The following is a 13,038-nucleotide window of genomic DNA, read 5'->3' on the forward strand; positions in this document are numbered from 1 at the left end:
TGATATATCATTGATGAGTGTATAGATCTCTAATGTTCGAGTATTCAGAGCATTGCAAGAAAACAATAGTGTCATTTGACTGCCCACGCAGTGCATATGGTGGTAGTTAAGGGCACAGTATGCAGTCAAAATACCTTTCAATGAACGTCTAGCGCTTACTAAATGTTCAATAATTTCCAGATGTTCATTCTTGTGCCATACCCTACAGACGATAATGTTTCTGCAATGGAAAGTCCATTAGTTTTCTTTTGTGATTTAGTCCATGTAATTGCCTGAAACGGTGTTCCTATTTCAGACATCTTTTATTTGCATCTGTTCGCATTATATCGAATGTTCAATACATATTTTTTAGTAATGTATGATAAAAGTAACATAATCTGGTTACCGGAACAAGTTTTAATATAAAAAGGTGATATAATAAGAACTTTCATGCTTTTGCAGCATTGGAATTGCAGAAAGTGTTTTCGATTTTTTATGTGAACACTATCATAGGAAGCTTTTCTATATATCAGTATTTCACAGCCTAACAATAACTTAGTAAACATATTAAAAGGGACTGTACATCTGTAAAATGTAATAAAAGATAATTAGTTTTTTAATCGCCATTAAAGCTACATATAAAGAAGTTTATCTAGACGGGGAATGACATTTCATATTTACTTTTATATTTCCACGGGATCTAGTTTTACAAAGTTACCAAATAAATTTGAATTATTCCACTTACGACTTTTTAATTTCTTTAAATTTTGTTAAAAGCCAATAACCACAACACTTAATAAACATGTCATTTTTTCATCGAGTGTCTGTATTACCCTCAACTACAAATAACGTGTTTGCAGGTATTAATTCGGAAGTTGCCTTTTCCGATGTTTCAACTCACGCCAAATGTTCGTTCCTTTCGGTAAATCTAGCAATTAAACAAAAACATATATGTTATGTCACAGACGCATATGTCAGTCGCTACTATCGGTTATAGAGTTCTTTTCTTATAAATTTATCATGGAAACCGTCCATATCTTACATCAGGCATTAATAGCTTAGCTTAGATGGCCTGATGGTATCCTAATCAATTTACAAATGATCGAGGCATTGACAGTCATAGGCTTTTAAAACCATTACACCTATTACAGGAGCTTTCTTAATTTTCGAGAACCATACAGCATGCGGGAAGTGAAACTATATGAACATTAACAAAAACAAACTGTTTTACACCTGCCTTTATAAGTATTTCACGAAAAAATGTGCTCTCACCATAATATTTATTTTATGTACTGGACAGCTCGTATGAATACATTTAAAAAAAGAAATCCTTCTGATGCATAAAATACTTCTAAGAGTTTCGAATAATTCAGCCTTCTATGAACGATAATGGTAAGTGCAACACCTAACATTTGTAACACGTTTACTAGAGATAAATATTAATCTAATTCAGTCACTTACTCCCTTTTACAGGATTTAAGTTAGCGGATAATAAGCAAAAGTACATTTTGTCACAGCTACATATTTCCATCAGGAGGCTGATAATGAAAACTGATAATATGACTATAACATCGTTTTCTGCTTTGTGAAGAGCTCAAAAAGCTACAGGGTAACGGCCCAAACCATTAAACGAATACCTTGTTAGGAGGCACAATGCTAAAGCACAAACCATTAAACGAATACCCTGTTAAGAGGCACAATGCTAAAGCACAAACCATTAAACGAAACCCTGTTAAGAGGCACAATGCTAAAGCACAAACCATTTAACAGATACCCTGTTAAGAGGCACAATGCTAAAGCACAAACCATTTAACGGATACCCTGTTAAGAGGCACAATGCTAAAGCACAAACCATTTAACGGATACCCTGTTAAGAGGCACAATGCTAAAGCACAAACCATTAAACGAATACCCTGTTAAGAGGCACAATGCTAAAGCACAAACCATTTAACGAATACCCTGTTAAGAGGCACAATGCTAAAGCACAAACCATTTAAGGGATACCCTATTTAGAGACACAATTCTAAAGCACAAACCATTTAACGGATACCCTGTTAAGAGGCACAATGCTAAAGCACAAACCATTTAACGAATACCCTGTTAAGAGGCACAATGCTAAAGCACAAACCATTTAACGGATACCCTGTTAAGAGGCACAATGCTAAAGCACAAACCATTAAACGAATACCCTGTTAAGAGGCACAATGCTAAAGCACAAACCATTTAACGAATACCCTGTTAAGAGGCACAATGCTAAAGCACAAACCATTTAACGAATACCCTGTTAAGAGGCACAATGCTAAAGCACAAACCATTTAACGGATACCCTGTTAAGAGGCACAATGCTAAAGCACAAACCATTTAACGGATACCCTGTTAAGAGGCACAATGCTAAAGCACAAACCATTTAACGAATACCCTGTTAAGAGGCACAATGCTAAAGCACAAACTTTTTAACGGATATCCTATTTAGAGACACAATGCTAGGGCCTAAACCATTTGAAGAATACCCTGTTTAAAGGTACGTGAAATGTTGACAAAAGAGCATGTCGTACGTATGAATTAAATAAGCTAAGGTGATAAATTAGATCCATAATAGAGTGAACGGAATGATCGAAATCAAACCATTGTAATGTTGTTCTAATTATTGAAATGCGTTAATGTTTATTTTGTATCTAGGATACAAGATATGAGCAATTTGTATGTACGAGTACACTGGTTGCTGACATCATTATCTTGGCGCGTGTCTGTTTTGTTTCGGTAAATAACTGTAAATCGCCTGTCGGTATGTATTTTCGATTATATAATTATGAAGATCTAGGAGTTCTCATGTGCTGTAGTTTTAGAAAATGTGTGGCAATATTTCAATTCATCTAAGCTTTATAAGAAGTTTATCCTAAACGTTTTGTAGAATATCGACGGCGCTGAACAGCTCCTGGTATCATAATGTACGTACATGGATGTTTAAATAAACATATAACTAGGATATGAATTTATATGATGTACAAGGCCCTTTCATACTTGTATGTTCATAAGACGGTGACATATTAAATATCGTTTTCGATCTAATTAAACAAAACTATCTTAAAACAATATTTAAAGCAAATACAGAATATAATGTACATTGAAACGGTCTTTAAATGGTCAGTTAGTTAGCACTATCCATTTTAGCGAATAAAAAAAGACATATATAAAGTTTTTTCCATAATGAAATATTATGTTATTCACTTCATAGGATGCAACTGCTGCATCCTTTGCACGTGGAACCATTAAGACTTTTGTTGTATGGCCTTTATTGACAAACGATGCTACTTGAAAGAAGGAATTCCATAATTATTATGTTCAACTAACTGCCGGGCTGGTCTTTTAATAGCATATACAAACCATGATGTTACGTCGACATTCTTCTCACGCGATTTTCCAATGAAATGAAAATCGGATTTTTTTTTAAATATTGGTTGACTACCCATAAAGTATTACTTTCTGTTATTACTAAGTGTCCTTTCTACCGTCTTATCACGAAATTAAACAACTACCCTCAATATATTTAACTTGATTATTAAGGTACAAAACGTTGGTGTTTTTGATCTATAAGAGTAAAGGTAACAGTGTTTTCTCTGCTATTTAGATTAGCTGGTATTTAGACAACATTTCTATCATGAACTTAACTTTAATCGTGATAGATAAAACGAAGGGGTACAAACAAAAGCCAACAGCTCTGTATTCCAAATGTTGCCGGTACTAGAACTAGACAAAATGCAGTTACGGATTGACGGACATACACATCAGGGGTTATTGTGACACGAAGTTTTTCAAGTCAGGTGTGGGGGATAACCACATCTTATTTTTATTTTACATTGTCGGATGTTATACTTAGGCTCGAACTACGACACTAGGATTAAACAACGGGCCCCGAATTCTCGAAACTTCTTAAGTCCCTTATAACCGGATTAATCTAATCTCATTATTTTTGGTTTTCAATAAAAAGCGTAATATTGACTTCTTTAAGGGGTTTTATAATTTAGAAAGAAATGATCTTTATGATAATCACAATAAAGCATTTTTCATTTATCATAATTTAATATCAGTATGTGTTTTGGCTAATTGAAATAAGCTACCTAAGCCTGTTAAACTTAAGAAGTTTCGAGAAATTAGGGCCAGTTAATCTTTAGCTGCACAAAAGTCACAGTTAAACTTTGGAATAAAAGGTAGCTGTCTGGTACAGTGATTAAAATAAAAATATAGTATTTAAACAGTTACGTTTTCCTGAACGAGATCAATGGGATGAAACCTGTGATTTAATTGCGTTTTGATTTATGAATCTTAACGTTTTTTATTAAACATATTGATAAGAAAGTGTATGGCAAGATCATTTTAACGCCACGAAAGTTGAGCGAAAATGCATTGGCAAGTGAGTTAATATTTAATGTTTTTAATATTGTGTAAATTTAGAGGACACATGTTTGTAAACATTTTATCTCGGCATTACCTGTTTACCTAAACCAATATGAAACTTTTCAAGTTATAAAAGTCAATCTAGATTAAAGACGATCAATAGCGTCGAAACGCCTTGTGCGAAGTGGTGCGTCAAACAAACGTTTCCATTGATCTAGATATTTTGTTACACGAAGAATTAAACGTACTGCATGTAATAAGTGATACGCGATAATGCAGTAGACTTATATCATTTACCAATTACACTATTTATAATGTTTGTTGGCTTGAGAGTTTGTTGTTTGGTGTTTAGATGACCTTTAAACAGGACTTGGTTACACTTTAGGCTTCTTGGCTTGTGACTGTTGTTTCCATTGTTGTATTAATAATCATTTTATTTACATCTGTACAGTTGTTTAATTATGTCTATGTTCAGATTGTTTCACCCTATAAATGTTTGACTGAAATTCGAGCAGGATTAATATATGTCATGATCTCCCTTCAATTTAAAGAATATATTGTATCTACTTTTTTAACAAATTCTTCTCTGTGAACAATTACCGCTGACAAAAGATTCATTAATTAAAAAATGTATGTGTCAATTTTAGACATATTTCAATTGCATCTGTTTGCATCATATCACACTTTTACACAAAAAAAGAATTATATTATTACTAATACAAGAAAAAAACAACATGATTAACTGAGCATATCGACATGTTAGCAGTGGAACATGTCTTCATGTTGTAAGCATGAGGTGATAAATTAGCAAGATTAATATAATGCCAAGATGAGTCTACAATAGTATTTAGTTCTCGTTTGTTATCTAGTCAACGTAATTGTCAAAGGCGCTATTTTAGTTTTAAAGACATATTTCACTTTCATCTGTTGGCATCATATCAATTTACTTCCGTAACAAAACATATAATTTATAATTGCTAACTGACATAGTGAATAGTGAAAGATAAAAACAACATAATTTACTGAACATACCGACATTTTGACGGTAAACCATGTTCCAATGTTGTTTACAAAACAAGTTGGGGAATTCGGAAAATGGTCAATTCATCAAGGAATATACCAGTCATGCTTTTAGCGGCCTTGCATGGCAAAAACTGTCTGTACTAAGACATAACTAACTGTAAGTGCACCACTGTCACGAAATACGTCAATCGTTTATAAATCTCCTATTGGCATGAATTTGAGATACTTTCTAATTGCTGAAACATTCTTTCTGCAATTTATTTTTACTGAGGAGTCCATCAACAGCATTCCGAAATATTTCTATGACATTTCAGATTGCTGAGCATTTTTCAGCTGATTGTGTTGAAGTTAGATATAGTCAGTGGCTTGTATCAGTTCACTTCTACTACAAGTTGTTCACCTGAAATATTCCGTGTTTTATTTTTTAAAGAACTGTTGATCCATTCCATTTCACCATGCAAGTTTGTAAGTTTTATTATGATATAAAATGAAATATTTGTAAATCGCTTTCATATAGTTAGTTTCATACGGTAACACTTTATACAAAATCATATATGGTTTTACTATGCCGTTTTTATTAATTTCTCGGAAGCACATTCTCAGAGTCAAACCCTCTACACTTTTATACATATGCAAAAACCACATTGCGTGATGCTCGTATGAATAAACTGTAACTGTTTCTCATTAAACAACATAACACCTCATCATCCGAAATATTTCACATAAAATATTATAAAATTCATGGACATTCGTTGAGGTATTTAACATCTTATTGTTTGTTTGCTTAAGTTTGGATGTTTGAAAGTCCCTTCTTCAACATTTCAATTCCTGTTGCGTATTAGTTAAGAGAAGATGCGCATGGAAAACGTTGGCATTACAATGTCGGTATAAAAGAGTTTACTTCAAACGGACACTTAAAGGTTTCAACACTTTAATTGTTCGCGTAGTTTGTCTAGTTTGCTTTACAGATCAATCAAAAAGCACTTTCCATGCCTTTGATATTAAAACAATCTTAAACATAAGATGCTGAATTTAATAGTTTTGTTTGATTATGCAGCATAAGGTTTTTTTAACAAGAAATAAGGAGCATCAATACTTTCAACATAAAAACGAGAGTGGAGAGGAATCTTAAATTTAGCTCTAAGCTATCTCTTCAATGCCTTTTCCTGTATACTTGTCATATGCTGACTAATCAACATCATATGAAAAAATATCGTTTAAACCAATATATAAACGACTTTAACAACTTTCTATTTTATATAAAACACATAATCCATTGCTCTCAGCCTTTGTGATATTCTCGTTTATATAAACATAATGGTTTGTGTTGCTTTCCATTAAATATATTTAGGTTATTTTTACTCTTTGTATACTCACTAATCTTATTAGAGATGCCAGGCTTCTTTATAACTAACGTTTTCTATGCCGGGCTGAACTTTTGTTATATAACGTCGCATTATGAAATTTTGACGTTACACTTCTCTTTCGATTTTCTATTAATGCCATTAAAAATAAGTTTTTGTTTTATAATTGCTTGAAAGAAACTTAAACCCTTATTTTAATTTCCGTTATTGTCGAAAAAACCGTCACTCATGATAGCAGAAAACTGTATGTTATTGTTTTTAGTAATTAATCGGTGAAATCAAACCATATCTTACAATCCTTCAATTACAATTCAAAATGTGGATATGAACTTTCTAGGAGGACTTAAGATAACAGATGTGCTCTCGCTATATCACACTCATTGTATTTGGAGAGTGTTTCCAGACTAAAGCTTTTAGATGTACTCTACTTCTATCCTGAAGAATGACAACACAAATATTAGATTTTCTCTTCAGGGCATTTCATTTGAAGAACGCAACATAATACTTAGCAGTATTTATTTTATCAATTATTTACGTATATGTCTGAAGGGACCCTCTCCCGAAACACATTTGTCCTGAAAACCGCCGATATCTTAAAGTGATCCATTGATAGCTTAGCTAACAGGGCGTGATAATCATCCACATCACTTTATACCATCGATTGTTGCAATAACTTACAGTGATATGAACCATCAAGTATGCAATGTTTAAATTTCCAAGTCATTGAATGAAGTATAAAATACTTCTTGGTATGGGACATTTCTTTTGTGAAAAGTTTGCAAATTAATGAGAATGCTTGCCTAAATGTGACATGCACAATGCATGACTTTTGTTTAATAACAAGTTACGATTATATATACTTATATACTAATGTATGTCCCTTCCTGTAAGCAATGTCAAATATTCAAAATTTAACTGATTGAAATAGCTTTGTAGCCCAACCTATGTTAACACGATGACAAATAAACGCCCTTAGCTATGATAACCAACTGAATATTGGCATTAAATAAATATTTACAATGTCACGCCTGAATGAAAAAAAAGATCTAGTATAAATAGTATAACGTGACAGAATACTGCTTGTGCTCTATAGAAGTTAAACGGGATATGAACATAACACTTTATGGTTGTCCCAACATTTCCCAACAACATATACGATGTTCTTCTGACACAAATGAAGACGTCACTGACAAGTTATACAACAGATACAAGTGACCACGTTCTACTCTGGTTGTTTTTTACAATTATATGTGATATCGGTGAATGAAGACACTGAACTAATTGGAACATGTTAATGAAGAGAGCTTTTCTCAGAATAAAACAGAGTTGAGGTCAATGAGCTGAACGATTATTTATTGGATGTACTACGTTATATTCTCCATTTCCCGACAAATTCACGAAAGCAAAAATGATTTCAGACAAACTACTAGGCACGAAACGTGTCGATGCTTTATATTTCTTTAAATCATTCTGACTTGTAATACTCAAGCAATTTAAAATCAGCTTCTCTACGTATACATGAATAAAGGGAAACAATGTCCTGTTAACAAACGTATCTGCTCCAAACATATTAAGTATTAAAAAAATTGAATATTTATTTACAATCCAATGTACTTTCATTCAACCGTGCATGGCCTTAAATAGCAAATGCGTGCATTGGTATTGTCATACATCTTCAAAAGTTATTAAAACGCAAGAAGGTTCAACAATGAAACATTGAAACAACAATGAAAATATAAAGTAAAGAATATTTTATTGATCTCATTAAGAAAGATGTTCATTTTTATTTAATAAATGCTCATTTAAATGAAAAATGATACAACAGATCATTTTTCATTCAAGCTTTCAAAATAATTTAAAGTTTTAACTTTGTATGTTGTGCAGCTTTCATGTACATATGTTTTAAACCCGTTTTGCAGTTTAACAATTCCACAGTGAAGAAAATGAAGGGTGACCTAACACCACACATTTGATCGTGAACACTTAAAACATCCATTACCTCTAGTTTACCTGTCCGTCACTCTGACAATATATGTTCTGCTTTTAATTAGGCGAGCTATGTACAAGTAAATCGTTAAGATACAGAGTCGGTGTGAGTTGTTGGTTGTTACCCAATTATTTATGAAAAGAAAAGTTATTGAATTTATGGTTCATTGTTCTATTATTTTGTGTAGTGTCTTCTTTGTGCTCGTGAGTTAACTATTGTGACAAGTATGAGGTTTTGCTCTCACAAACAAGTTTTAGCCCAAGTGAGTTTTTACTTAAGTTTACTTACTGTACAAAGACGCTTACTCCAATTTAAACAGGATCTTGCATACATTTCTGGTTAAAGGGTGTCACTCTAATTTCCACTGTAATATTTGTGTTAAAATATAAGCTGTTCAGGTTTTATTTAGTATAATCAGGTCGGTGTTTTGGTGTGTTTTTTTAGTTCGGAAAGTCTTTCTTTTTTCAGTATGTTTACATAAAAGAACGTTTCGCTAAACTTTAAGAAGGATTAATATAATGTTTAAGTCTCGAGAAAGGATTGAAGACAACGTCCCTTATATTTATACAGTATATTTATTCGTTTTACTTTTAAATTCCGTTGTAAAGCATGTCCTTTACTTCAGTACTTTACTGTAAAGCATGTGTCGGTATGTATTTTCAATTATTTATGATGGCTGAAAAATTCTCATGCAAGTTTAAGTAAATATAGTCTTGAAATGTTCTTTGCCATCTCATCATGAGAAAACTATTTCAACGTTTGTAAATTATCGAAGATAATGCCTTGCTCCTTGACATAACACTGCATGTGTATTGATGTTTTGATAAGGATATAATTATTTAATAATATATACGCGAAAAAAAGAAGGCATTTGTAAAATTTTACCTTTAATGGAACCGTAGGTATATATCCAGTCAGTTGGCTTTATCCAAGTTTAAAAATTAAAACATGTCTCACGTTCCCTTAACGTTTTTATGAAAGAGCATGTTAAAAACTTCCCAAGATGCAACTGCAGCATCCTTTGAGTGTACATCATTGTGACGTTTTGATTTGTTTTATTGCCATTCTTGGCAAACGATGTTACCAGCAGTGAGGAATGGCTGTAACTACTTTGTCAGTTTATTGAAATTGAAACAACTATTTATAACTCAGTTCCCTTAGCATTTATACTACTTCCGTATGTTTTCGTTAAATATCATTCTAATTTATTGTATGATTGTTTGCTTTTCGGTAAAATAACATAACGTTATTTCCACTTTCTTGATGTTTGATATTTGCACTGCTCGTTGTACGAGTAGTATTTGGGTTTCGAGTTAAATAAAATAAAAGTAACATGTGATTCTTTCAACATCTCATACAAAATGAAACAGATATATTCCGTCAATTCATAATAAATGGTTAAGTTCAAAATGTGGGCGTTCATGTTCGATAAGAATAACGATAACATTTTTGTGTCTGCTATTAACACTTATTAATATTTGTACAACATTTCTATTCGGAAGCCTTGTACTTAACTTCAATCATCAATTATAATGAACACACAAATATTAGATTTTCTCTACCGTCCATTACATTAAAAGAACACAAAATAGGTTTTCTTCTCACGAACATTATAAAGATTCACATTGGAATGTTTGTGAAAATGAGAAACTTTTCAATTATTTACATATTCATATAAACTGATCTTCTCCCGAAACACAGTTGTTATAAAACGTACCTATTTTTCAAGGCTGAAAATTATTTTCATTAGTTTACCATCGATTGTGTTAATGCCTATGGTGAAATATACCTACTACTGAATCGAATCATCAAGTTGTAACCCTGCTTGTATAATGATTACACTCAAATTATTGAATTCGCCTTACAAGATTAAATTACTTTTCTGTATATAAATGCTGGAAAAAAAATCTGAAAAGGTCAGTCTTAAGATGCATGAAAACGCTTCCACGTGTCCGGTTAATACAAGCCTGCTGATTGACAGTAATAGGAAGTGCGACACCTAACATTTGCGACATATAGTCGATACTATAGTGTCGATGCTTACATTCATAATGTATGCAGACGGACCCTATAAGGGAGTGTATATATACAAGACCCGAAGTTTGTTGTACTGTTTAATATTTAACTACTGCAGTTTTAAGGTAATATCCTGGCCTTTACAGCCTGTCTTTGAGCATATAATGCAAATAAGAATTTTCTCAGCTTTTTATTTCCCTTGGGATCTTGGATCAGCCGTGATTATATTTCACTGGCATGGGACTTCTCTTTTGAGAAGAGCTCAATTTCCTTCTAGAAAAACATTAATAGCAAAATGAGTATTTTTAAATCAAACAAATTGATCGATTGAAGAAATGCATTCCGTCATGACAACACACGGAATGGGAATTATCCTCATTAATCATTATTCTTAAGATTACACGCAAGGAAATATTCATACCGGCTAGCCATAATGATTCGTGTGTAAATGTTTGCTACAGAAAACGAGCGCCGTAAATAAATAACTTATGTGAGCATAGAAAACATGGCCACCCATTAATGCAATTTCAAAGACATATCCGAGGTATTTACTTGCTGTTAGTATCACTGTCTTTTCCCACTGCATTTCCCAAGGGATTAGGAGTTACTGTAATGACTGTAGTTTTTGACAAATTTCTTGTCATGAAACGCGTCTTTTTCATTGGTTACATGTGTAAATCAGCGTTGTAAAATAAATAAACGGAATTAATGTGTTTATGATCATTTGGCATTTGGTGTCTGCCAGCGAGTTGAAAAACATTCAAGATTTCGTGTCATTTAATATAATATTATCACACTAAAATCAATCTTTAGTGTTATTAGCAAAGGTATGTTGCTACGCTTTTCTGTTGTTATTGTATGTTATTTAAGTTTGGATACTGCATGAATGAGCTTCTATAAGAACTAAACAAGATTGTGGTCAATGCGCTTAAAACATTAGCATGACTTATGTGAAAAACTACAGAAACAAGCTCAGTAGTAAAAAGTTTAAAGATAAACCCGGCTTAATGGCACTGGGTAAAAGACAAATACATAGAACACAAAAACAAAAAATAACAAACAAGAAACATTAAAAGAAAAGCACAAAACTCCACAAACAGCACAGTGCATATATATATATATATATATATATATATATATATATATATATATATATATATATATATATATATATATATATATATATATATATATATATATAAAACTAGGTATGTTTAACAAGGATTTTTAGGTACCGCCTTGGAACGGTCAGTAAAATTTACTGGGGTTTAAACTAGTTAAAGTGCAAAACCTCACTCTTATCCCAACAATCCTAAATAAAGAAAAGACTTAAAAGGTAAATCTCATCAAAGAATGCATTAACTTGGAGGAAACTTAATAATAAAACAAATAATAATAAACTTATAGGTAAACCCCAAGTACTTCAATGATTAGAGATCCCAACTCTTTCTGCAGACGGAGGAATATAATTCAGAGCACTTAATGCATACACTTTCGACAAAATATTTTGCATAAAACAGTTGATCTTAATCCTAATCTAAATTATGTTGTGTCGAACAAAGGAAGTGTGTTATAATTATTCATACGTGACTGGAAGTGCTATAAGCATCCATTACCCAAGATTAACCTGTCCGTCAATGTTGTTACCGCATCGTCTGATTCTAATTAGTCAAGCTTTGTACAGGCACTAAGCGTTCTGAGTTGTTTGGTGGTATATAGCTGATGCTGTTCAAGGAATGGGAAGTCCTTGTGTAATTAAATAGAAACCTAACTGCACCAAAGGAAACAAGTGTGTGTTTGTTTTCAAATTTGAATTTGCTAAATATGATATATATCCTGATTAATTCATGGAATCGAGAGAAAAATTGCAAAAACAAACCGGCTGCAATTGTCTAGTTATATGGCACAGGGTTTTATCTTAAGAGTTATAGAAGGGTGCTGCGCCCTGTCATTTTTGGTAGTACCTTTCTGCACTCACGGAGACCAGCGTTGGCACCCTTCAACCTTCAAAGAATAACATGATAAAGACTGTCAAATAGTTATTTTGTTTTTACAAAAATTGATATTAAGATTATAAATACATACTCATTTAACATACATTGCAGTTGAAACATAATAATACTACAATAAGACACAACTCCTTACATTTTTGTCAAATTCATATATAAAATTATTAAGACTGTCAAATATTTATGTTGTTTTTACAAAAAGCTGATATTAAGATTATAAATACATACTCACTCAACATATGTTGCAGTTGAAACTTATTAATAC

The 13,038-nt window shown here is 32.3% G+C and overlaps 1 protein-coding gene across 1 annotated transcript in view; it reads right to left on the bottom strand.

The window, feature by feature from the left end:
* The window catches only part of LOC128231757 (glutamate receptor ionotropic, NMDA 2B-like), a 220,720-nt gene that overhangs the window by 79,420 nt on the left and 128,262 nt on the right, over positions 1-13,038 (bottom strand). The window contains exon 2 of the mRNA XM_052944937.1: positions 12,729-12,768. The gene's annotated coding sequence lies outside the window, so the exon portion shown is untranslated. The remainder of the gene's footprint in view (positions 1-12,728; positions 12,769-13,038) is intronic.

The sequence above is a fragment of the Mya arenaria genome, chromosome 4, assembly GCF_026914265.1.
Source record: "Mya arenaria isolate MELC-2E11 chromosome 4, ASM2691426v1".
Classification (NCBI taxonomy): Eukaryota; Metazoa; Mollusca; class Bivalvia; order Myida; family Myidae; genus Mya; species Mya arenaria.